The following is a 26,629-nucleotide window of genomic DNA, read 5'->3' on the forward strand; positions in this document are numbered from 1 at the left end:
AAACCATTGCACTCTAACTGTTCTATTAAAATGATACCCGGCCCAGCCTTTCTTCTTTGCAATTGAGTTTATTCCACATGAATGCGTATCTTCATTTTTTTTCATAGGTATGCATATAAAATATTTAAAGTTTAAAATGTCACAGCTGAAACATCAAATGCAAAAGTCTCTCATTAATCAGCATGGACTGAGGTTCTCTTTTAAGGTTATAACCCTTTGAAAGAGCAAAAATTACATTTTTGACCTTGAAGATGAGAGAAACTCATAAACGTAAAATAATTTGCAGTTTAAAGGGGAAAGAGATATCGGCTACCTCAGCCTGCGGTGCTCCGGGTTGTCAGAGGGGAGACCAAACAAGTCTCATTTTCATATTTACGTCCAAGCTGTTGAGATTAATTTGAAATCACATCAAGAGAAAAATGAAACAAAACTTTAAGAAAACATCAAAAGGGGCAACTGTCTAAGTTTCAAACCTACAGAGCTTTAGATATCTCTAACAGGGGAAGCACAGATGTTTTTTTTTCTTGCAGTTTTATTAAACAGAGCATGACATTTTCATTACTCAAGGAAATTAAATTAACTAATTTCTTACAAGCTCTATACGTCTGATATTTTAGGGAGGTGCTCGGAGAAGAGCAATCGTTTCACCTCCCACGCAAAAGAAATGCAAACATGGGGCTGTCTCAGAATTAAAAGTGATTTTTGAAGCTACAAAGGAAGTTTGTTTTTACCGAGTTCATTTCAGTTTTGCAATATTCTTTAATTGTGCTTTTGATGACATGAATAAATGCTGACCGAATTTCATTTACCAAAACCAATGAGAGCATTAGCAAATTCTTACATAGCATTCATTATCTAAATTATGCATACTTTTCTGCAATATGCTGAAAGAGGAGAGAACAAGCATCATGTGGTTTAAGATATTTACTAATGATACAATTTCACAGTATTGACATAAACTTGGAAGATAATTTTTTTCTTTATCTGAAAGCACAAAATACTAAAAAATAAAACATTTATTATTACATTTACAATGACATCTAATTATTGTTCTGACGTAGTCTTTAGCAAAATTATTTTTAAATAAAATTGACAATTGCACTTACCATACATGGGTTGATTACTGCAGCTATGAAGGGCTACAAGAAGTTTAAAAATTTAAGGTTTTAAAACCACAAAGGCTTCGCTGCACTTCCTTACTTGTCTTGGTGCATCATGCTTCAGTCCTACACATTGAATGCATTTTGGCCTTTGGGAAGGTCATGACATGGAAATTAAAGAAGTGCTGCCTTTACTGTTCCTTTGGATAATACCTTGTTGAAAGTACAGTTTGTATTCTAGAGCTAAAATGGTTAAGTAACCAAGCTGGCAGCTCGGCTGGTTCAGTTCCGTAAATTTTTGCTTAACATATTAAACACAGCGAGTGTGCATTTTCCTTGAGTCTTCCATTGTTGTGTTTAGCTTTAAATATTATACTAATATTTGGGTTGAAAAAGCTTTAATCTTTTGAAACAATCCACTGGTATAGCTAAAGATGACTTCAACATATTCTCAGGTCAGAATAAGCTGAAATGTAATCCTTCATTTTTCATAATATGCTTAGCAGAAAGCATATTACACTTGACTCAAATATGTTTCCAAACACTATAGATAGAATTAATAATCAATATATCATAGTGCTTTAACAGCAGCAACTAATGACTGTTGCTTTCTCAGTTTTAAATAGAAGCCTATAGATCATATCTTATATCTATACATCTTTTAATGATGATCATTGTAGATTATCATTGTAGATTATCATTGTAGATTATCATTGTATTTGGTACTGTGGTGTCTTTAGCCAAGATAATCATACCTAGAGTATTGTAGAATCCAAGCCTTGCGCAAACTATTATGCTTTTTGTAAAGTTGTTTTCTTTATAGAGTAACAACATTTAAACATACATTTTTATGTAAACTGTGAAAATGTAACTCTTTTATGATTTGAAACCAATTTCTGTTCTTATTTAATTAGATTGAATAATAAATAAAAGAGTAATTGTAGTGCAACTTAAAATACATCACACTATATGCGCTATAAAGGAAGTTAAGGAAGTCATCATTAAAAAGCACACGAACATGACCGGAGCCAGGTTTAGGGAAATGTACCTGCGCTAATGTATAATAAAATATTCAGTCCAGGAGTTTGACACTCGACTCAGACAGCGAAAACAGCTGAGGAAAATATGGAGTCAGCCAGGATCTCCACATTGCCCCTCCTCTGGAGATGAAAAGGCTGATTACCTTCACCTCTCAGGGGTCTAAGCCACATGGTTGACAACATCATTGGAAAATAGACTACTGAGCTCCTTTGGGCCCTATAACAGCTCACATTTAACATGAGGAGGAGCGAATCACACTAAGAAGTAGTTGGTACCATAACCATACTCTCATATCTCTGAACGTTTTATTCGGGAAGGAAATGATAAGTCGCATTTGGTAAAAATCTATTTTAAGAACAAAGTGTATACTGAATGTAATTACGTGCTTTATATTTTACCAACTTATGTAGCAACTCTAAGAAAATCACTATACTCATTACAACGTTCCAACATTTACAAAATTTGTGAAAGCTTAGTAACAACATTTTTTTTTTGCTCTGTTCTAAATACAATAGTTGTTGATCAGCCCTTGTGCATATAAACAAGCCGAATCTCCAAGTGTTCATTGTTATTTATGTCCTCTACATAGTTTTAGTCACAAGTTTAGGGTGCCGCTGGAAAAAGATGGCAATTCAAAAATGATCCCAGTAATCCTTTGATGAATAAGCTGGAAGCCTCTGTGTGACCTCTGTGTTCGTCAACAGAAACCACAATTTAGTGGCTGCCTGAACTCTATTTCAGAGGTTATGGAATTAACTTAAAATTACTTACAATGCTATTAAAATGCAGAGATCTTTTGTTGTGGCTGTAAATTAATTGAAAACCTCAGTGATTTGAAATATTCTGATATGCTGTCAAGGGGGGGGGAAAAATCAAAAGAATGGCAGAAGTGGGACTTTCTCAATGCTTTTTGGCTTGGCCTATGCTTGTCTTGAATGATGAGAAAAAGAAATTAGGTTTAACTGGAAACATATGGTATTTCACTGGAGAGGAAGCCTTCGTAAGAGGATCATGGCTGTGTAATAAAAGGAGACAGGAAGAGGGCACGTGTGGCGGTTTGGGTGGATGTAGAGTTTTTCTAAGGCGAGACGGAGCCAAAAGTCGCTTTTTTTTAAAAAGCTGTAGTGGCTCACTCAAACTCCCTTGATCAGGGCAGAGCACTTCAGTAGAGGCAGATAGATGAGAAGACAGACGTAGAGTCATCAGAAGTCATATTGGGGAAAGAGGGAGGTTCTCACAGTTTTAAATTCTGCGTTTGCAATCTTCAGTTTTTACTCATTTTCTGTAGTCGGCAGGCAAGAGGTGGGGAGCAACCATAAAAAGGTCACTAGTTCATCTCGAGGCAAACACAAGACACACAAACAACCATGCACTCATAAAAACATCTAATAGCAATTTAAAGTGACTAATTAAAACATGGATATTTTTTGACTGTGGAAAGAAACCAGAATATCCAGAGAAAACCCACAGTTTAGCCAATACTTATTAGATTATTATAAGATACAATTTATGGTTTTACAAGTTTTCCCCTTTTTACCACTCTCTACATATTACTTGATATAAAAAGAAGAATATTTGTTGCATGTAGGTTAAGCCTGTTTGGGATATACTTTGAAAACCTCCCTGTGAAATAAACAGCAGTTAGTTAACACATTTCCCCACATATTATGACACAGACACATTAATTAAACTGATGCATTAAAGGACATCATCATTTTACATTGTTTCCTTTCAGTGATGTTCAGGCTTGTAGATGGAAATTGTTCCCTTAAAGTCTAAGAAAAAAAATCAAGAAATATATTTTAAAAAAGCAATAAAGACGAAGAGCAATGCCATTACTATCGGAATACCTTACTTGATGATTGATGTATAACACAACATTTACTCCAGACGAAGGAAGTGATAATCAAGCTCAACGATAATATTCAAACACCACTGAGTTTATAAAGCGAAGATTTATTTGCAGAGTTATCGGGTGAGGAGAAGAAAGTCGAAGGACAAACTGTGATCTGTCGCAGGCCCAATAATTCATGTAATCTGTCAAATGCCAAATGACTGCTTATAACAAAAACTCTATTCAAAACACAAAAAAATCAGGCAGCTTTCAGAGAGAAGCAAGTTAAAGGAAGTTACAACACTGACCCACAAACAGACATCAGCAAAGCTCCAGAGCGCTTCCTTTCATTTGGCTCAGACACAAAGAAAGAAAATTGGTGATAGCTGAAGCTAAACTAAGCATTTTTTATAATTATTACGTTACAAAGCTGCAATATGAATTATGTTTACATATCCTATCTCTTCAAACATTTGCTCTTATACTCTTTAAGTCAAATAAATTTAGGGAGATTTAGATGTTGAACCTAAATGTGTAAGTTACAGTAGTAAGTTGTGTCCATTTTTTATTAATTTTGTCAAACCTCCAAGTGCAGGAACATTTTGTTCTGTAATACTATGAAAGTCAGAATAGAGACGCTACACCCACGAGGTTACACCCAATCTAATAATGTAAGTCGGAAAACCAGTCAGATTAGCTAATTGTTGTTCTCAGAGTTGCCATTTAACATTAAAAAATCAGGAGGAATTTCAAATAAACAGTTTAGCACTGAAGCTAGCACCAATGTTTTACTTCTGTCAGCTGTCTTGGATTTTTAACATGGTAAAAAAAAATTATTATTTAACGCGAATTTGAAGTCATAGCTTGGGGGGCATTACAATTGGCTTCTGCTGGTAAGTCAAAAATTCTGACTTACAAAGTCAGTTGAAATGTAAGTCGGAGTTATATCTCTGACTTATAGAAATATAATTAAGCACCAGCCTAATTCATATATATATATATATATATATATATATATATATATATATATATATATATATATATATATATATATATATATATATATATATATATATATATATATATATATATATATATAGTATATATACATTTGGACTAAAATTGGGGGTGTTTGCTGTCCTTCTGCTCCTCTCCTCCTCAGAATGGCCCAGGATGGATCTGCACTGGCTGTTTAGCAGTCAATGGCCGGTGCACCATCTCAACTGTGAAGTACGAGGGTAGGAGCACCATGTGATAAAGAAGTTTTGCATTTATTGTTAATCCTAACTGCTCCAAAGCAAGAAAAAATGTTTTGAGTTTATATTTTAGTGTTATGTTTAAGGCAGTTAGATGTCAGTATATCTTTTTGGTTTCAACTGCATGTCCTGTAACCTAATGTCAAAACCAAAGACTCACATTGTGATGTCCAACCTCTGTAACAGCTGCAGATAGCTTCTTGACACCCTCCTGAACATCCAGAGACAAAACAAATCTTTGATAACAACCAATACCTGGAGTCTTTCTAGGGCTTTTAGCTTGCTGGGGTCTGCTTTGGATGCACTCTGCACTGGGGCATATGTCTCTGCTTTAATCACAACAACAATCTTTTACAGATTGCCCATAATTAGAAAAGCTCCGCTCCAAACCAGCTCCATGTTAAGAGCATGATTGCAGCCAAATTGAGCAGTAATTTGTATGATGTGGATGTGGATAGTGTGTGAGGGGAGAGGTCTGATGGTTTAATACCACTTTTATCAGCCTTGCTTATGCTGGCTGATAAAAAACTGGGCATGCAGACCTTTAGAAAGAGTTTGCACTGCATCATAATAACATAGACATCAAGTTTTATTTTGAAAAGGGGGATTTTTGTCTTTAATAACCCCAAGAGAAACATCATGGATGGTAAGAGTATCACTTGCCCCACTATTACATAAACCCCTCAGATTCACCTGGCTGTCTTTGTGTGAATAACAGCTGCACTCATTATTATTCCACAATGCTCATCAATGCCATGTGACTGAGAGGCCCAATAAAGTCTGGTTTCAAAAGAAACAACCACCACACTCATCTCTGTTTGGCTAGAGGTTTCATGAGAATAAAGCTTACAATAATGTCTTAATAAATTGAGAGAATAACAAAACTGAGTAATCAAACATTAGGTAATATACTTTTTTGCGAAAGTCGTAAGAGAAGCAGCATCCTACCAAACCATTACACACACTAGAAAAAACTAGAAGGTAAGCTGCATTGACAATAGAGTGAGAGAATGTCTCGCTCTGTCACATAATTACTTCTGCCAGTCCAGGATGATTTTATAATTCCAAAATCCTGACACTTCACAAAGACTTTATAATTGCATGAGGATGACCCTTTGCACTTCAAACATCCATTCATTCTTATTTTTTTCTTTTTTCTGAATGACATGCCCTGAAATATTTTTTTTTTTTCTAAACGGCCACATCTCATGAGAAGATGTGGAGTTTTACATGAAAACATGAAGATTGTCCCATGGAGATCATTGCTCACTCTGCCATAAAAAGTTTTCAGAGTGTCATGTTCTAGAGCGAAATCTGAAAATCAAAACATCTTTCAATAAAAAGGAGTGATTGAAGAAGCTAGCGCTGTCACAAAAACAGTGGGCTCACATCTATTCGCAGTGTTTATGAACTCACCTGCTCATGGATTTTTCTCTAAATTATTTGTGGAAAATTCACTCATTTCCAGATTTTTTGTAGAGCATATCTAAAATATTTGGAAGCAAAAATGCAGTCTGGGAAACTAAAATACATAGATGTAATGCTACTTTGACACGCCACTGACTGACAACTGTAAAGCAGCCAGTCTGTGAGCACCAATCATTTTCCTTGTTGCAGAACTGCTTGATGAACAGGTATAGCACATTAATGTAGACCAACCACTGCAGTCTGAATCGCTGTGCTGTAAACTAGTCTGACTGGACTGTTGTCGTTGGTTCGTCTCTCAGACACCATATCAAAGAAAAAAGAACTGTTGATTTGTATGACAACAAAAGACTTGGAAAAAGCACTCACATGATGCCAAGAGAATATTTCACTTGGTTACAAAACAGTAAGTCATTTATCTAAAGTTGTTGTTTCTTTCTTTTTATGTACAAAGCAGAAAAATTTAATAAAAATCCCAGATTTTATGTGAGGTCAACATTTTTTCTGTGTTAGATTTAATTATGTCAGACTAACTATGAGAGCCAAACAATGCATTTCCTTTTACCCATTTTCTGACTTCTCAGGAAAACATAGCTGTCTTAGATTACTCATATGTTCCCTTGTCTGTCAAATTTTGAAGGATGGCTAAAAATAATGGTATTTTGTCCCACATCAAGTTTATACTACACATAGACACAAAGTCATGGATTATTAGTTCATAGGCATTTTCATCTAATTATAAATATATAGTCTGAATAATAAAAAACAGGTTTAGGCCATTCATTTTAACTGTTCAATGAGTATATAGCAGGTAATAACACAAAGGTCGCGGAAGCTAAATTCACTGAGTGTTTATTTATCGGACTGACATTTGATGTGGATTACTTTCAGTAGGTCACAGTTATTCTCCATTTCTTTTCTTCTTGCCAAGTTATTTGACTTGTTTTCTAAGTGCAGTATCTCTAAGCAGACCTGCAAAGCAGCATCTCTGTGAGGTGCAGTAATAATTTTTCTTTCACTGGTATGGCCTTTCAAATGTTACTTCGATCAGTTAGAATATTAGCTATGTCATCACATTGTATTCTAGTGTCTTAATTTACTTACATCTGTTTGATTCCTTTTTGGTCTATTTGAACAAACTATATATAATATGGACAAATTCTGCAAAGAATTACTCCTATTTTTAGCACCCTGAAAAATGTATTGTGTATTTGAAACTCAATGAGTGCTAAGTTTGTGTATTCCTCACAGTGTCTTATTCAAATCTGGAAAAAAATTTTTTTTAAAAAGCTGCCAACATATGTTTGCTCCAAAAATAGCTTTTGCAAACATATAGCAACTATCTGCTTGAATGCAGTTTTTCACACATTTAGCACATTTAGGCATTACGACTGCAATTAGGGAAGAGGCCACCTTTATTTCTACATTCATCTATCCATTTTCTTACACCCTTGTCCCTAGTAGGGTCGGGAGGGCTGCTGGTGCCTATCTCCAGCAAGACATTTCTATATATATATGCAAATTACAGCCCAAAAAAAAGGGTTCACATTCTGAAAGCTGTTTATGTTATGGGATTTAAGCAGAATAAAACAGTCTGTTGAAACCGGGTGGTAACTTTCTATTTTTTGATTTGTATTTTTGTATTTTTGCCCCAACTGAGATACACTGCTCAAAAAAATAAAGGGAACACTTAAACAGGTGTTTAACACTTAAAGTGTTCCCTTTATTTTTTTGAGCAGTATATTTGTATTATGACATCTTTTTTTTTTTATCTTTGGGAACCGCTCAGCAAACTATTGCCATAGTCACAAGAATAAAATTAGGACAGCTCAATGTTATTTAAGATTCACTATATTTGAAGGAAAGTGTGAAACCCAAGAAAACTGCAAATGAATCAAAAGGTGCCTAAGGTTGTGTACATGTACGCGACAAGCATATTGCTCCTTCTAAATAAATATCCTTGTTTTTACTTTATTTTTACATGACATATAATCACATTATATGTCAAATAAACCTGAGATTTTAACAGGTCAAGTCACTTCTGAGAACCATTCCATAAAAAATGACTTTGCCCTCTAATCAAACAATGTGAAATTATGGCTGAAAAATGAAAGGAAAGCCATGGAAAGACGTCTCTGTATGTATAAATATGGGTGAAAAACACCAAAACGACAATGTGGTTATTGAAAATGTTACCATTATTTGCAAAAAAGATTTTCAATCTAAGTTCCTGTACTGGATAATGCCAAGGACTCTCATATAGCCTTACCATGGCTTAAATAGCCTTAAATCACCATGGTAAGATGTCTACAGTCATCAGTCTAACTGTGTTTGGAGTGAGTTGGCTGATGTTTGTCAGAAACCTTCTTTCTTACCAGCAGTCCTTCACATTTAGTGATTTAATGTTTCCAAAGTCAGCTGCACTCAGCTTAAGTACCTCAATGAGAAACGTCTACTCAAAATATTAATACCATTTATGAACACGTTCATAAAAAATCATTTGAAGTCATATCTAATATCATTTTTTTGGTATCAAAATTAATATTCACAATAATTTTTTTAAAGAAGAGTTTGCAAGCCTAATTTAAGGTCACACAGAAACCTAAAGTTGTTTTTGAGAAACAGGTGGAGTGGTTCTGGGCATGCTATTCTTAAATCACCACCACAAAAATAACCACATAACCATAAAAAATGCTGAGCATGCAGTCCTTCACAAAGTACAATCTAGTTTTTATCTCTGATGTTAAACTCTTTGACTCTTCAGATTAAAGACTCTACTGTCATCTCTTGACAAGTTTAGCTTCTACGGCAGTAACACTGTACGGACACAAATGTCACCTGAGTGCTGTCTCTTGATAGATACATTTCCCAAAGTAAATTTGGTTTTAACTTCGGTTTCATAAACTAAAAGCCGAGCGATCATAAAGAGCTTTAAAATCTTTATTTTCCACACTCTATAAATTTTACCCTTCGGGTGTTAATGAACAAACAGAGCGCATTTTAAACGTGCGTCCCGAGTTTACTGTTTTCTCTCCAGGAGACAGCTTCAGTCATGTTCACTTAAGAAAATTGATGGCATTCACTGCCAAAACGGTGCCCTTGACAGACATTGGAATGATGACAAGCGTTAAGTTTTATGTGATGTAGTTGACTCCAACATACCCACACTACAAGCTCTGATCAACTAGTAAACCCACACTTCTGCTGCAGTTTCAAATGGGGCCTCTGTTCATCGTTTAGTCCGCTAAAAGTTCAATCTGTCAAAAAGATCACACACACAAAAATAAATAAATAACAACTGAGAAATCTCAAGTTTATTCCGCTGACCACTTCTGCGGACTGACTGTTCTGCAGACACAAGAGGAGGATTGAGACGCGAAACTATGCCTAAAGACATAAAATATATCTGGAAGATGCTAAAATCCCTGCAGAGAACCAAAAGCTTGGAGCTTAAAGATTTACTGCAGCCCTCTTATCTTTCATTACTGAGGAGTGTGACAGAGAGGCAAACAGATTCCACTTTCTGGATTGCTGTTCTGATCCCATTCCAGCTCTGTTAAACATTTGTGTTTCAGAGGATGTGTCAACTTCATTCTCAGAGCTTGCATTTGAAAAGCAAAGAAAAAAATGAAGAAGAAAAAAAACTGTCTCAGAAATTAACTTCTTTAAAACCATCTTCCTCCTCTTCTGTTCTTAATAAAAGATCAGTTTCTTTTTGTTGTTTTTTTATTATTATTATTTGGACAAAGCTGTGCAACGTATGAAAGCCCCTGAATGAAAGCCAGCACAATGGCTTTATGAAACAAAGGCAGGAAGAGGAGATTGAGGGGAAAACAGAGGGAAAATGGCATCATCTCTAAACTTAATGAAACAGCATCCTTTCATTTTTTCTAGTAATTATAATAAAGATGAAAAAACATAATAAACGTCTCCCTGCCCCCACCTGCTAACAGTAATTATAATAGACTCAACAATAAATGGTAAAGCAGCACAGAGCTGCATCTTGGGAATTCTCAGGGGTCTGTGGATTAGCTTGAAAAGCCTGAATGATTAAAATACACTAATTAAAATTTTGTGTTCCTTGGTAACTCGTCTTCCAGGGCCCCCTCGCGCAGGCAAAATGGGAATAAATGCGACAAAAGCAAATACTCTTTTGGACTGGAATAAATAAACAAGTCTAATCAACTCTGTTTTTACAGAGCGGGTTACATGAAAAACTTCCTTGATGACCTTTCCTCACACTCAGACTTCACATCCACCAGGACAATAGTGAGAATATTTTGACTTTGTTGTTCTAATCAAGGAGGAATTCCCAGACAGGTTCGATGTCCTATTACCCTTCTGCTGATTAGGCGGTTCGACCTCAGTGTGACTTATAATTGTTTTTACGATCGAGTTTCACATCAGTGGTGAAATAATACCATTTGAGGCTTTTCCTGCAAAGAAGAAACATTCAAGCTTCGGTACTTTTGCAGAGTACCGAGTTACACAAATCTGCTGTTTAACGTTCCAAGAAGCCGCACTCTGCAGAACCAGGTGCACATTTCTGCTTTGAGGATTATGGCATGCGCTGTAGATTTTGAAGTTTCTACACAATGTCTATTTACCATAAGAGCAATGCATCAGGCATGCACAAGCGTGTTTTGCACTGAAGTGAGGTATAGTTAAGAGATCAGACAGGGAGGGATCAAAAAGCCTTTGCGTTTTTGCATTTACGATCAAACAGCTTATTGCAACAAGAGGAGGAGGTCAGATTTTCTTGCTTTTGCAAGAAACAGCCTTTACATATAGCCTGCACATCCTTAACAGTCTGGTGTTGCAAATAACCTCAAACAGTTATTCAAAGTCAACGAGGACAGTGTTAAAAGATTAAAAAGATATCTTTACCTTAGTTTTTATCAAACTAATGTAATAGGAGTTTTTGAAAGGAGGTACTGTTAGGTCGATACTGGTTGCCTTACTGATATTTGAGAGATGGCATATCCTCAAACAATATCCATTATGATGAAAAATAATTATTAGCATGCAAACGGATTGCTGCTTTCCACTGTTGGTTACACAAGATTAACGATAACTATCAACATATTTAAAAATATGACTGAATACAATTATTGTGTGCAGTTTAGCAGTACAACAGCTCAGATTAATGTAGTGGGTGCAGCGATGGAACCTGTCTGGGTAAGTTTCACATGTAGAGCAGTATTACTATTGAGGGTGAGAGGATGAGGGAGGGGCTCTGACTGTACGCAGTGACGAATGTCAAAATAAACAAAAAAATCTCTAGTAATACATTTTCAAATAATTTTAGTCCCATATCCCCAATCCAGTTGACTAATCCTGTCAGTGCCTGATCAACTGATTGCAAGTTATCAAGATAATTTAAAACGATGAGCCCAGTAAAGACATAAATGTAACATTTTTTATGCCATTACACAATGACAGCCTGCTGAATAATATAAAAGTCCAAAACTTTAAGAAGCTTAACAACAGAATATTGTAAAAGATGTTTATTATATACAAAGATAGTTTTCTATCCCATGAATATGAGATCCAACTGACTACATGTTTACCAACAGGAACTCTGCCTGTTATCCCCTAATTCAGGGAAGGACCGCTATCCTGCCACTTCTAGATGAATACCAGCTCCAACAATTTGGGTGAATGTCTTCCTCAGCAAGTCATCATCAAGTTCTGTAGAAATATGCCAATGAGTCATTCATTAGATTTGGGTGTGCTGGATCATAAATCTAAAAGCTGAGGAACTGTATCTCTTGTGAACTGGAGATGGACATACTTAGCTTAATTCAAACGTGAAACCTGTGTGGTGCAAATTTTCTCTCTATTCAGTCACTAGGAACAAGGACTCTCCATACAGCTCATATTCACCTGGTCGTGCTGACTATATGCACCAAAACAAAGACAAACAGTCCTATACAAAGGGAAACATCAAGTTTTTTTGTTTGTTTGTTTGTTTGTTTGACTGCTAAAGCAGTCAGTATGGAGGGTCTGGTTACCTTTACGGTGTTGGGGCAGGTATGTTCCAACCAGTAAACCATTCAATCAAAGAAATGATACCAAATGGGCATATGCTCACTAAAGAAGGCTGCAAGTTTGACAATGCACAAAAGATTAAAAAACAACAACAATGGAACTAAATACTTAAAAAAGAATGCAGAGAAATGGAGAAATCTGCTATTTTACACATTTGTAAAATGATTTCTCAAAGACCGCAGGTGCACAAAAACTGCTTTTATATTCCGGTAAGAAATTGCTTTATTCTTTATATTTAATTAATTTAATCTTTGTTTTCTTCTAATTGCACAGAGTACAAGCCCCCACATTATTGGCTCTTATAAGGATGCTGTAAAAACGACAAATTTAGTAGAATGTTAAGGTTCAGCAAACCCAAATATGGTATGAATACATGAATGTCAGTGAGGACCTAGTGGGCACAGAGAGGTACGTCACGGCCTCTTTCCTGTAAGTTCACAGCACCTCACTTCAAAAACTAATTAAAAAGGTCAAATTAAAAAAGACATGACAAAAACATGTAGAGCCGAATAAAAAAGTTAATCTATTTTGACTATTTAAAACAAAATCATGTGTAAGAAAGGCAAGCTCAGTCTGTGACTAGCTGTGTTCTCCTCCATTTCTGCAGTAAAATCAGGTGAGACTCTGGCTGCAACCGTTTCAGGTGTTTAGCTCTCTGTCTGGTCTCTGAAACTTGGCCTTTTTCTGCCAGGGAATCAAAGCAGAACCTCACTTCAAATGCTCCATAATACCTGCCGGTATTAACGAAGAGGCTAAAAAGATTCAAAAAGCCTGCTTACAAATTTAATTACTTATGCAGTTAACCACAGCTTAGCAGCCAATGACCTGATATTTCCACTGAAGACCAGCTAAGGAGGCGGGGGTACGGATTGGAGACGGACGCGCCGAGGGGGCCGCCGATACCGCCACGCGTGGCAGTCCGGGGCGTCTCAGAGCCGTCCGGTGGGCATACTCACCGCCAGCCGAGGCAGCAACAGCACACATGTGGCCCTATCTTCTACTGGAGTGCAAATTAGATACAGTTGATTAAAATATTGAGTCATTTCCACAGTGACTGGTGGGGGAATAAAAGGAGAGCAAGTTCTGAAAATGCGCCACGGTGCGCGTGTGCGGGAGCATGTTTGTATGTTTAAGACAGAAAGAAAGGGAGCTCAGTTAAATTTCAACAATAAACAGTTTCTCATTTATATAGATTCCCTTTGACAACCGTGCCCTTTCCCAAAGGACAACTCTGAGTTACATCTTCTTGCAGCAGCACAGAATTTCTCTGTTATCACTCAGCGGTCCACTTCAATGAGTTAAAGCATCGTGCGGGGTTGTATATACGTACCAATAGCGTTCTCGAGTTCTCTCCGCACCCGGGAAAAAAAAAAAAAAAGTGAATATGACTTGTGTTATAAAAACTTCTGCCTCGCTGCAATATAACAAAAGAAAATTAACACTTTGGGGTTGCCCTGGTTACCTAATTGCATCACAACACTGCACACAGGAGCCAAAGTAACTGAATTTTGATGAAAAGGCGGTGATAATTTACGGCATTGAGAAATTAGTTGCCGTGGCGACGCGTTAATTACATCTCAAATTAACAATGCAAGTGTAGTGAAATTAAATATAAATCATATTTTCTGCATAAATTACAGGGGTTGATTAGAGCGGGCGCCAGGAGAGAGAGGTTGAGATTCCAAGGGCCTGTCACATCCCCCTCCTTCCCTCCCTCTATCTGTCGTTTTCCTTCTCCCTCTCTCTCTCGTCTCCCTCCTCCCAGTCCTCTATGCCACCCCCAACATCCTGACTGGTTCCCTTAAAGACAGGGACTGGATTAGTTTAGCTGGCTTGCCACATTAATGGATTTTCATGTTAGAGTGTTATCTGTCCACAAACACTTTCTTTTTGTTAGCGTATGTGTTTGCTGGGTTTTTTTCGGTGCACACAGATGCACATTTGGTATACGGTGTAAATTGCAGTGTGTGCATTTTCATGAGTTCCTTTATTTATTTGTTTATTTAATTTCCTTGGGGATATCTGGGCCATTACTATCATTTTAAAACAAGTAGAGAAAGAGAATGGAAGAAAAAAACTTCCTTTTTTATTTGGATTTAAGGAGTTAACACTGAAAGTAATCTAATTTCTAACTTCTATGTTTGTGTTTACATAAGGGATTAAAAAACAACTCACAGACGTGATGATTTTCTGCTAAAAACTAAAATTGTTACTTGTTTATTAAGATGATTTACACCAAATTTATTACATAACAAAACTTATTTAAATGCTGGGCAATATTGCAAAAATATTACATCCCAATTTTATTTTACAGTTAAATCACACTATTATGATTTCTAACCCAACATTGCCATATAAGTAAGAACATAATAATAGTTTTTTTTAACATTTTAAGTACAATGGACCATCAGACTATTAAACGAAAATACAAGAAGCTTTTTTTTCATTTAAAAGGTTAAAAAGGAAATAAAAAGAAAAAAAACTGTGCAAGGGCGTAGAGCAGAAACAAACAGTATGTGCCCCATGGATGTTATCACTCTATGCTTGGCAGATTGGCAGAATGTTTTAATCCTTCAAAGTTTAATACTGTCACATCAGCCACACCTAAAACATGTGAAAATATAAAAATGGGCTGACAGGTTGTCAAATAAAGCCACTGCACCTGTGTTCAAAAACTGAATGTTATGTTGCAGTCAACAGGAGACAAACCAACTATGTGCAGAACTAATGTTACCTGTGTATTTATTTTTTCTGGGGTTTTTTTCTACAAAATATCATGATGTAAATCTGTAAATTGAAACGGAACACATGATTAGGCCAAGAAGTCCTTAAAGTAATAACTTGTTTTAATTGACAAGATGAGCAGATCTCTATTTTTATTCTTTTTTTTTTGTTAGATCACCAGAGCAGTTTTGATGTCCAGTAATAAAAAAGGTATTAAGTCTTCAAAAGAGGAACCTACAAACTAAATTATTACAGCCACCTTGCACAAAAATATGTGCAAGGAAATTAAGAAGCTACATTTAAATAAAACCAAGATATTGGCAAAAAATAATTGATTCCAAACTACTTCTTGTATACATTCTCACATCATTTATAATAATAATAATAATAATGTTAATAATAATAATAAATTAACACACTTTTTGATAATAACATTTCTTTTCTACCATACAATTTGTTTAAAAACTACAGAAAAAAAACTGAAACAAATCATACTTGCAACTATAGTGGGTAATCTTATTTAATTTAATCTTAAAAGAAAGTAAGTGCTAAAATATATAACAAATTGTGATAAATAATAATCAGCAATGTAATTTGTAATGTATTATTGCCAAAGCCTTCAAGAGACCCAACTCAGTCCATTTCTATTGATGTGAAATATTTAGTTTCCAGTCAAAAAATAGAACAATTTAAAAAAAATAAAGATAAGCATACAGCATCTGGACAGTATTTGATGGAGTATTTGTGTCAGGGAGTGTTAAACTGCGTACACCTGGGTCTAAAGAAGAAATAAGACAGAAGAGTGAAAGCAAAGAAGGAAAATGAGCCTCTCCTCCCCACAATTCCTCATGTGGCCCAACTTCCCTTTAAGCATCACAAACAAGCCTCAGGAGTGATGTCAAGGAGGGCGGGGTGACGGCGGGGGGTGCTGAGCCGAGAGAGAAAGCTGAGCGCAAACACAACAGCAACAGGAACCAACTTGAGCCATCTAAATTATTCATACACCAGATGGATACGTTTCCCCAGGATTTCACACTAAAATGCAGCCGTTCCGCTTTACCCCCGCGCTCTGCACTGTCTGTTGGGCGGACGCCGCCAGGAATCAAGATAACTATCACTTTATCTAAACCGTTTCATGTCTGATTCATATCAGCTCTGAAGAGTGGAAGCCCCTCGACAGCACGATCGCACGTTTGTTCTAATTCCACAGGCACAAAGAAGGGGGAACATGTTCTCTTTCCTCTATCTTCAAAGATGTAGGCGCTGTTATGACCTTGTCAGAAGGATATTATACAAATCAGAGGGTCCTCGGAGGGGGACGTCATGTGTAACGCTGAATACACCTCAGCAGCTTGATGTGTGCTTGCAGGCGGCCTACAGTTTCTGGGATTGAGAGTAAACATGGAATTAAACCAGAAACCTAAATTTCTTGTCTCGCGTTTAGCTCACCCGTTTGTACCGAATTGCCTTTTTTCACATATTTTATCAAGTATGTTACATCCAAAGTGCGACTCTACACCCAAATTTTAGAGTATGAAAACAATCTTATTGTGCAACCATGGCACAAACCATAATTGATGGGTGTTGATGGTTTAATACCATAGCCCTCCAATAGAAAAAATATATACTCCCATGAGAAAAATGTCAAACTTCTCTCACAGCGCATGCCTTAAATTCAAAGAGATCGTATTTATGTCAATTCCATTGAAAAGACAATCATCAGAGCTATAAAAAGCTAATTAAATTAGACATTTATTTAGCTTTGACTTGTGACACCATCATTCAAAAACATAAATATGTTTATGGTGAGTCTCTTACCACTATCAGTGGGTAGTGAAATTAATCAGAAATACCTTCCAACTAATCCACCCACACTATAATTACAGTGTGGCTTTGAATAACTCCCCATTTGGTGGCAACAAACCCAGTTTTTAACACAAACCAGCCTGCATTATTTCACAGAAGTAGCAAAAATACGATTGGTCTCCTCTGCCAGAGTCAGCAATTTGCGCCTGGAAGATGACGACTTTTAAAAGGACAAGACATCATTGAGAGAATAAGTAGCCTTTCCACTACTCTTTGTGCAACCCTCACCCCTTGGAAGTAATTCCAGCGCCTTCACACAGAAGTGAAAGTGCTAAGGAGTAGGAGGGGCGGGGGTTTAATGGCTCAGTAATGTTTCAGCCCAAGACTGGTAGTCCTCCTATGTCTGTACAAGCAGAAGCAGCATAACGCTGACCAATTTGGGGATTTAGGAGCAACTTAAAGTGGAGATTTGGTGCAAATATCTTTGCAGTGTGAAAAACAGCTCTGTGTGGGGTGAAGCAGCACAGAATGGATGCTCGACCAACACGATCGGATGAATTCTATCAAAATACCACATGTCAGCATGTGACAGTGAAACTGGAGACGGTCAAATGACATTTATTTAAGTGGCACATCTTCCACCGTGGATAGATGTGGGAAGGAAAAGGTCAATAAAAACAAGTCAGGGACTGCAGTATCACGCTGTAAAGGATGCCTCTGTCATCTGTCCTCATTTGTCTTTCTCCTTCCTTCCCTTCCTGTTCCTCTTCTCACCTTTCAGCTTCCAGTCACTCAGAAAGTGCTTAAAGTTTGACAAACACAGCAGGGTTGCTTAGGAGTAGAGACGAGCAGAGAGGTCGGCTGGTGACTGGCCTAGAAATTCAGAAATGTTCTATTTTCAATCAGTGACCTCGCCGTATGTAAGTGCAAACAGGCTATGCTATCAGCAACACTCTTTAATGCGGATGTTGTTACAGAGAAAGGAAGCCATAAAGTTTCTTATTTTGAGCAGCGGTGCTTAAAAAGGAAGTCAGACGCTAAATAAAAACGCATTGTATCTTCTAAAGAAGCTTGGCTGCTTCTGATTCAAGGAGGATGGCTAAACATATTACAGCAACATTCCTCTGTTTTGTCATTCTACACTTTCTACTTTTGCCTGTCCTGAAACATTCTGGATTTACAAATGTTGGCATTTGGTATAGACCCCAATCTCTATTGAATATACAAAGAAATAGTGTTGCCCCTCCCCCACCTGTGTCTGAAATCTGCCAGTCAGTCATTTGACAGGAGATTTGTGCTAATCTGTAACTGACAACTAACACAAATTTAGCTGCTTGCAAATATTTCAGGATGCACAACATCTATGTTTTTACTTTAACTAGGTGCTGACACCTACATCTGAAAGATGTAGATGTGTGAAAGCACCATAAATATGTTTTAGCAGGTTGCATTAACAGCACCACTGTTAGTACAGAGCGGAAGTTGTTAGAGAGGTAGAAAAAAAAAATCTAAAAACGAGTTATGTTAGTATCACTGAGGCTTAAAACTGAAATCATAAGGAAGCACAAAAGGCCTTGAAAGCTATATGAAAAGGAAACGATAATTTAGACTTACACATGTTCACAGTAAGCAGTTTTAAAGCATTACAGCCCTGATTAACAGCAAATATCTCTCAAACTTAGTGTAGTATCGACTGTCCCTGGAATTAAGCTGATTTCTGGCATCATAAAATATTAACATTTTTAAGTAACATTTTCAATCTTAAGATTTTCCATCACATCCTTCCTACGCTATTCTTATAAGGTCCCATTTTCCCCATTATAGTGGAGCAGGGTAATGTAGCATTGCTCCGTCCTCCACTTGAATCAGCTGAAAGAAGATTACTGCATTTTTTTATGCCTTAGAAGATGGACAAAATGGGCTGTTGGATTTTTTTTCCTGGTTAAATAAATGTAATTTTCCTTCAGTTGTATCACCTTTGTTTTAAAGCTTTGTGTAAATATTTTGTAGTATTTATCCTTAACACTGTCAAAGCGTATGACTCGCATATACTACTAACCAACCAACAATGAATGACAGATTGCAGCAGGAAAACAAGAGAGAAATATTTTTAAAGCTGTTGGTATCAGCAGCTCAAATATCACAAAACATAACATTTAAAATCTGTCATAAAACTCAAATTGGTACATCCCTACACCGGGGATCTTTACATCTGTCATCTGAAGCATATGAAGACGACGATTGCAGACATGGCACACCCTACCATCACTCCATATTAGAAGTATCCCATTGGTGGCATATTACTAGAAAATGGTACTCAAACACTACAAATCTGGATCAATAAGCTGAGTAAAATCTCTTTCACATGTGGTAAGATTCTGCTAAATGTCACATAGCCCAGTCAGTAAAAAAAAAGAGGAAAAAAAAACAGGCAAGACCTTCTCGACAAGTTTAAATAAACCCTGCAGGATAATGCTGGCTCTCCTGGGGGAACCAAAAGCTGATGGCTTTGAAACAGGAGGGAGGGTATTTTCAGCGGGGCTGCCCAGCATGAGAGATCCTGCATGTCTCACAGCTGAGCTTGTTTTATTGAAAGGTTGTTTGAAAGGCCCTGAACCCAAGACATCAGTGGTCATGTTTGTTTGGCTTAAAGAGGGGCTTTCACCGAGAAGAGCAGTGCGGGTTGTCAGGAGTAAATGAAGAGAAAATGAGGCGGGTTAGCGCTCGTGGTAACTTGGAAATGTACGCTGTTAAAATTAATAAAATGGTCTCAATACAGCTTCAATTACAACCTGCTACAAATGTGAAGCGCGCGAGCCGAGCTTAGCCGCTCTGTGCAAATAAGTGCCAAAACCAGTGCTGTTATCAGGTAATGGAGTGAGTGGAAGAGAGAGGGCCTTTTGTGAACTTGACACTCCCATTAAGCCCATACTGGAAAGTGCAGTATTTGATCAGGAGATGGGAATTGAGCAAAAATGAACTGAAACCAGATCCCACATGACTTATTTTCCTGTTGGCTCTCAGCTTTGGGTGTCACTCAGACTTAATAAAGCTTTCAGATTTTCATTTTATCACAGAAAATAGACTGGGCAAAAATAAAATCACCCGGTTTTGCCCTAATGGAGGAAAGTAATGGCGGGGTGAAACTGACACAACACATTTTGTCCATAGTAATACCATCAAAATGAAAGCATATTCACTTCTGGACTTTTCCAGGAATCAATTCAAACTGAATATTGGCCTTTTCCACTGACTTTATTTCATAACGATTCCAACAAATATAGCACTCTGGCAATAGACTGTCACCTCAGGTGATACCAACACAGCTATTTCACCCTATAGAGTTACAGGCTTCTCTAACCCACACTGAACCTCCTCCGCCAACCAATAACTCTTATTTTATTTCCGCACTTTATACATTAGGGGTACATTACACCCATTCCATCAGATAGGATAAGTCCACTTTTACACCCAGGTGTTACGTTCCAAGGTTAGGTCATTTGGATGGCTGTGACCTTTGATGGCTCCATCTTCAATGAAAATTATCCGGCGATCTCCACACTGACACGCACACAGATGCCCTTGTGCTGAACACTCCCACTATGAGGATAAGAGCAATTCACTGGGGGGACATTATGGAAATATTCATTTGGGAATTATGTATTATAATTAGAATGTGTGGCCACATTTCGCCATCCTAACTGTGGCAGAGGGTCGCAAACATAAGCCCGAGAAGCTGAAGCGAAATGTTTTCCTGCAACTATCAGTGATTTCTCAAGTTCTAGTCTTCTGTAGAGAATACTTTGCTTTTAAGAAGTAATTAAGAAACATATAAAGCAGAAATAAAGCTCCAAATCTCAGTCCCATGTGCTCCGGTATCTGATTAATAACTCTGGGGAGGACAGATGTTAAATTGTGTATGCCCATCAGCGCTACGACTTTCTGAAGATTTATCAGGCATGTAAATCATGAATAAAATATTTCCTTGTTGTGGGAAAATTTTACATCTGTTTGGGGTATCATTCACTTCCAAATGCAAGAAAAAGTACAGATCTGACCTACAAAGGCTTGCTTTCGATAGGAATTAAAAACTATTTCTTTTTAATTACAGTGTTGTGGGAAATATCTGTTTTAGATATTCCTAAAGAAAACACGAGTAGATACAAACAGCAGTTTTAAAATGATCAATTTATCAATAATACAGGGAAAAAACAGTCCAAATCAACCTGGCCCTGTTTGAAAAAGTAATTCCCTCTAAACCTAATTGGCTGTTCCAACCTTGGTAGCAAAATGTGCCATCAAGCATCCTGGCCACACTCAGGTCAGATTACTGCCAGAACAGCAGAATAAAAATATCACATAAATAGAACCTGTCTGACAGCAGGAAGTAGGTTTAAAAAAAATCTCCAAGAGCAGCACAAAATCTAATCAAATTAAAAAAAACAGATAAGAAATAACCTCATCATCAGTCTGGAAAGATTTACAAAAGACTTCCTGATGTTATGAGACTCCAGTAATCCACAGTGATGAACCTTCCCAGCAGGTCCCAGCCTAGCAAGATCCCTTCTAGGGATCTAACACTCATCCAGAAGGTCACAAAAGAACCCAGAGCAAAATCTAAAAATCTGCAGGCCTCACTGCCTCAGCTAAGGTTCAGGGTCCATGATTTCATAAAAAAGGCCCGTCTCAAGGTAAACCTTTGTTTAATCATTCAAACTGTTTGGAAAAAGTGAGTCCAGTTGCATCTGAGGTAAAACTAACAGCAGTTCAGAAATGGTGATCGTAGTAACAGGTAAACATGGTGATGAGATAACCTTGGGCTTCTTAAGTACCTGAACAACAGGCCAATAATCCAAACCCCACCAGCAAGTTTTCCTCTCAATGGCTAAAAAGAAAAGGAAGATTTTGAAGAGGTCGAAAGTTCAATCTGATTGAAATGCTGTGGCATTATTTACAAAAGGCTGATCATGCTTGAAAACCCTTGAATGGGCCTGAAATAAAACAATTCAGCAAATAGGAGTGGACCAAAATTCCTCCACAATGATGTAAAAGACTCATGACCTGAGTTAGCAAATGCATGATGGCAGGTGTTAGAGCAACCAAATAACTTTTTTCCCTTTTTTAAATGAAATCACTTCAAAACTGTCTTTTATATTTACTCAGATTGTCTTTGATGTTTAAATCTATAACATTTAATTGGCGGAGAAAAAAAGCAAAAGCAGAAGAAATCTGTAAGCGGCAAATACTTTTTCACTGCTCGTGAATGTGCTGATAGACTATACAAAAAATACAAATTTTCAGTCTTGTAAAGACAAGATAAACCATAGCCCATGCACACAAAGCTCATGCTTGCTTCTATTTTATTCCAATGTGTGCATAAATAAGTGAGAATAAACAGCCCAGAGAGTGTGGTGGTGTCAGAGGGATCATGAACAAGGCGGCGGCGGCGACAGTGCTGGAGGTTGAGCCACGAGCCACCAGGACTGTAAGCGTCTCCAATCGCCCCTGGCCACCATCACGTTGCCATGCTCCGGAACAGACAGGCCCGCTCGCACAACAGATGGAACTAATGATGCGAAACAAAAGAGATCATTTCACCGTGGTCCTCCAGGAAGCCAGAGAGCAGGGCTTGGAAGTTTGAATGATGGGATCAGGGGACTTGCACGAGGGTGTATTTGGATAGCCCTTTTGTTTTTTCTTTTTCCTTTTCGAGAGGTGCTCTGATGAATAGGAAAAAAAGGCCTTTGATGTAAGTCAATAAATATATCCTGATTAATAGGATGATAAGGAAAATAATAGAAAATAAGCTAACTGCTGAAAAAGCAGCAGATACATTTATGTGGTGGGTGTTGTTAGACTGTGTTTTATTCTAACACATTTAATCACTTAATCAGGTCTATTAATGAATAAATGCAATAAACAAACTTTTTTCAATTTACTAAGCAAACAAAATAATAACATTTTTATGCATTTGAATCCCAACCTGATCTCAGATATGTTGGAATCTCCATCAATGCTCCTTACAAATGATCAATCCAGAGAGTTACAGTCAAAATATAATCCTCAATACCTTTTAATGGGTCGTTAAAATAATAGTTTCCTGTCCATTTTTCTGAAAATCTTGCTCCATAGTAACTCAATAGTTATGCTATTTTTTATTTTTTTACACTGTAGATCCTGGACAAAAGTTGCTAACAAACCGCTGTGTCTTGAATAAACAAAAACAAATCAAATTTGAGCTGAGGACATTTGCATATCCTGAGGGACAGGATTAGATTTAGAGGTCATCTTCTATGAGCCGTTCCTCAGCATACGCCGATGTAATGTTTCTGTCAAGTACTTCCTATATGAGCCTTGTCTGCTTTCCAAGTCGAAGAGTTTAGAGAGGGAGCGCTCGGCTTTTTTTAAATGCAATGTGTCAAATAGGAGTTCAAACACCTTGGGATGGGATTTAACCAGGACGTAGAAATGAGGAGCCCGATGCATTCCCATCCACACACGAAGGGGATCAGTGGGAAAAAAGTTCATCTCTGACACTGACACAAACAGCGGAGCAAGGCCTGTATTAGAGTCAGGTTAGCAAAGATAACACTATCAGCTGGATCCCCACGGGTACAGAATGCAGGGCCTTGCTGGCAAATAAAGCTACAGTGTCTTGACTCCTTCGCACATTAGCTCTGATTACAATGACCTTCATTATATCAGCTACCCTTATTACAACACGTGGAAGACTTCTCTCCCCCAGGCGAAGCACAGTGGGGGGGGGAGGTAGAGTACCAGAAAAGGGTGAGATTCACTTGTCAGGACTGAGCAATGAAATTCAAAGCATCTCTCTACCTTCTTTACAGACAATCTTTGTCTGTTCTGTTTTGAATTTGTCTGTGAGCATCAATCTTCTTCTATCTAGGAGATAGAGGAAGGGACTTTGACTAGGCCATATTTTTCTCTATTCAGCAGAGAGAGGAAGGGACTTTGACTAAGCCGTATTTTTCTCTATTCAGCAGAGAGAGGAAGGGACTTTGACTAGGCCGTATTTTTCTCTATTCAGCAGAGAGAGGAAGGGACTTTGACTAGGCCATATTTTTAACTGTCTTTTGAGGGGGTTCCTTGAAATGCATAAAGAGAGCATGAAAACACCACAAAGAAAATCTATACATTCAATTTGGGCTCGGGACTATTTTTGTAACCGAGCAACAGCGCACAGTAATAAAAATTAAGAACTTCTAATACCTCCAAACTAAACCCTAAAATTTATAGAAAACATCATATACAGCAAATATATTTTCTTAAAATTAATTGGTATCTTTGATTTTACCTCACTAAATTAGCACAACTCTTGAAAGAGCCCTAAACATTCATCACATTTTTTTATTAGCCTAATTTTTAAATAACAGTCTTGACTCTATAAGCATTTGCTCCTCCACATCCAATACGTGAAGCCAAGTCCTGTTTAATATGTAACAACATTGTTAACCTCAATTTCCTGCCTCGTCTACCCCCTCCACAGGCCGCATTGTTAGCTTAAGCAGGCTCTTGGCAAACGCCAACGCTGCAGTGGTGACTCTCATTCAGCCTGACCACCCTGCAGACGAGGGGCTTCTCTCCCATAGCCCGGCTCATCTCTCCTTCGGGCCCCCGCTGTGCGTCCCCGGCCATTCCCCGTTTTCCTGGCAGGTGACTCAGAATAACAGATGTTGGCCTGAGAGAGACCAACGCTTCATTGCATTCACTTAGCGCTGCCAACACACCCAATGCAAGATGAGCCAACCTGCGGGGGGTTCAGAGGACCATCCCGTCAGCCGCAGAAAGGAAGCCATGTTTTTTGTGTGTGTGTGTGTCTGTTCACTAGGGAAGGGAGAGTATGGACTATTTTGTCTTGGATTAAGGGCAAATGAAGAGATTCTAAAAATCACAAGATGCTCCTCAATGAGAAAGTCAAACACACAAACATCTCAGGGACTCTGGATTTCGAGATGTGTGAGACACTGAGCCATTTAATCACATATTTTGTCAAAGTAGGATTTCTGCAGAGGAGTGGCAGATACAAGAAGCGATATAACCAAGAGTGTACTTAGCAGAACCAGAGTTTAAGCCATGTTGATCCCCTATGACAGCATGTTCTAAAAAAAATGGCAAATAAAATTGTAACTTAATTATAGATTTATAATGAGCCACTGCACCACTGCCAAAAACAAGTCCCATACCAAGCCAAACAGGCACCTGCTGAATGCTCCCTGCTCATGGGTTTTCATAGCTTAATTAATCTATGCCTTGGGGTATCATGACTTGTACGTGCTGCTTGTGTGCATGTTTGAGACAATTAAGTTGCTCCAAGAAACAGAGGTGCAACTTCAACATGGAGCAGAGACACTGATGCACCGCACATGGCATAACACATTTTGTGTTCTGTGAAAGTCACATCAATTACCCTATAATTTGCTTGAGGCTGAAAAAAACAAGGGAATAAATGGCAAATGTGTGAAATGCTCTTTTTACATGACTGAAGCAAGAACTGTGAATGCTGATCAGATGGAAAAGGAAATGCCTTTTCGCTTTAAAATGTGTTTTCTAAACTTAGCTCCCACTTTGTTGCACCTGGTCGTCAGTTTTCTGGTAAATACGAGTGAAATGGCAAATTGATTTAGGTTTAAGACTCACCTTCCTATTGTAAAATCTGCATTGAAGATGGTTCTGCTGCACAATCCGTCTGATGCTCACTCTACTGCCATCTGATTCCTGTAGATAAACATAAAACAGCTGTTTACTGTTACTTGCCGTTTCTTTGAAATGACAGATTTAAAGAATTTCACAAGATATTTCCAAAGATTGGTTGTGCTGTAAAGGGTAACAATCTTCAAAGCAGACACAAGCGAAGATTCAAACGAAGCCCAAACAACTGCACCAACAGAATAATGCAGGGACAGGTATTTATGGTAAACATGAACAAGACATGTCACAGCATCTGAGAAGGTCTTTATTTCTTGTTCTGTTTCAAAAATAAATAAGAAAATTATCTTGTACATTTTCTTAATGCCACTAAAATCTCAGTGGCTTGCAGGCCATTTGCAAGTTGCAACTTTTGACATCTCTTTCATAAACCTTTGCTGTTGTTGCCTTTGCGTTGAAAGGTTTTTCAAATTTGTGCAAATAGTCTGTTTACTTATACACTGAAGACTAGGCATGGAACAGCTTGGGATTCACAGGGTGTGACAATTTTGAGTGAAAACACTCCCATTTCATGGTTTTTGACCCAAAAAATTGTAAGTAAACTTGTAGAACATGATCTAATCAATGTGATTTAAACAGAAAAGCAACATTTTCCACTGCTGTAAAAATAATTTATTGTTCAACACATTTATTTGTTGATATTTCTAATTTGGTGCATAGACTTA

At 37.5% G+C, this 26,629-nt stretch overlaps 1 protein-coding gene across 1 annotated transcript in view; it reads right to left on the reverse strand.

The window, feature by feature from the left end:
* casz1 (castor zinc finger 1) overlaps nt 1-26,629 on the reverse strand; it is a 215,705-nt gene that overhangs the window by 149,924 nt on the left and 39,152 nt on the right. The window contains exon 3 of the mRNA XM_023327638.1: nt 25,896-25,973. The gene's annotated coding sequence lies outside the window, so the exon portion shown is untranslated. The remainder of the gene's footprint in view (nt 1-25,895; nt 25,974-26,629) is intronic.

This window comes from Xiphophorus maculatus, chromosome 1 (assembly GCF_002775205.1).
Source record: "Xiphophorus maculatus strain JP 163 A chromosome 1, X_maculatus-5.0-male, whole genome shotgun sequence".
NCBI lineage: Eukaryota > Metazoa > Chordata > Actinopteri > Cyprinodontiformes > Poeciliidae > Xiphophorus > Xiphophorus maculatus.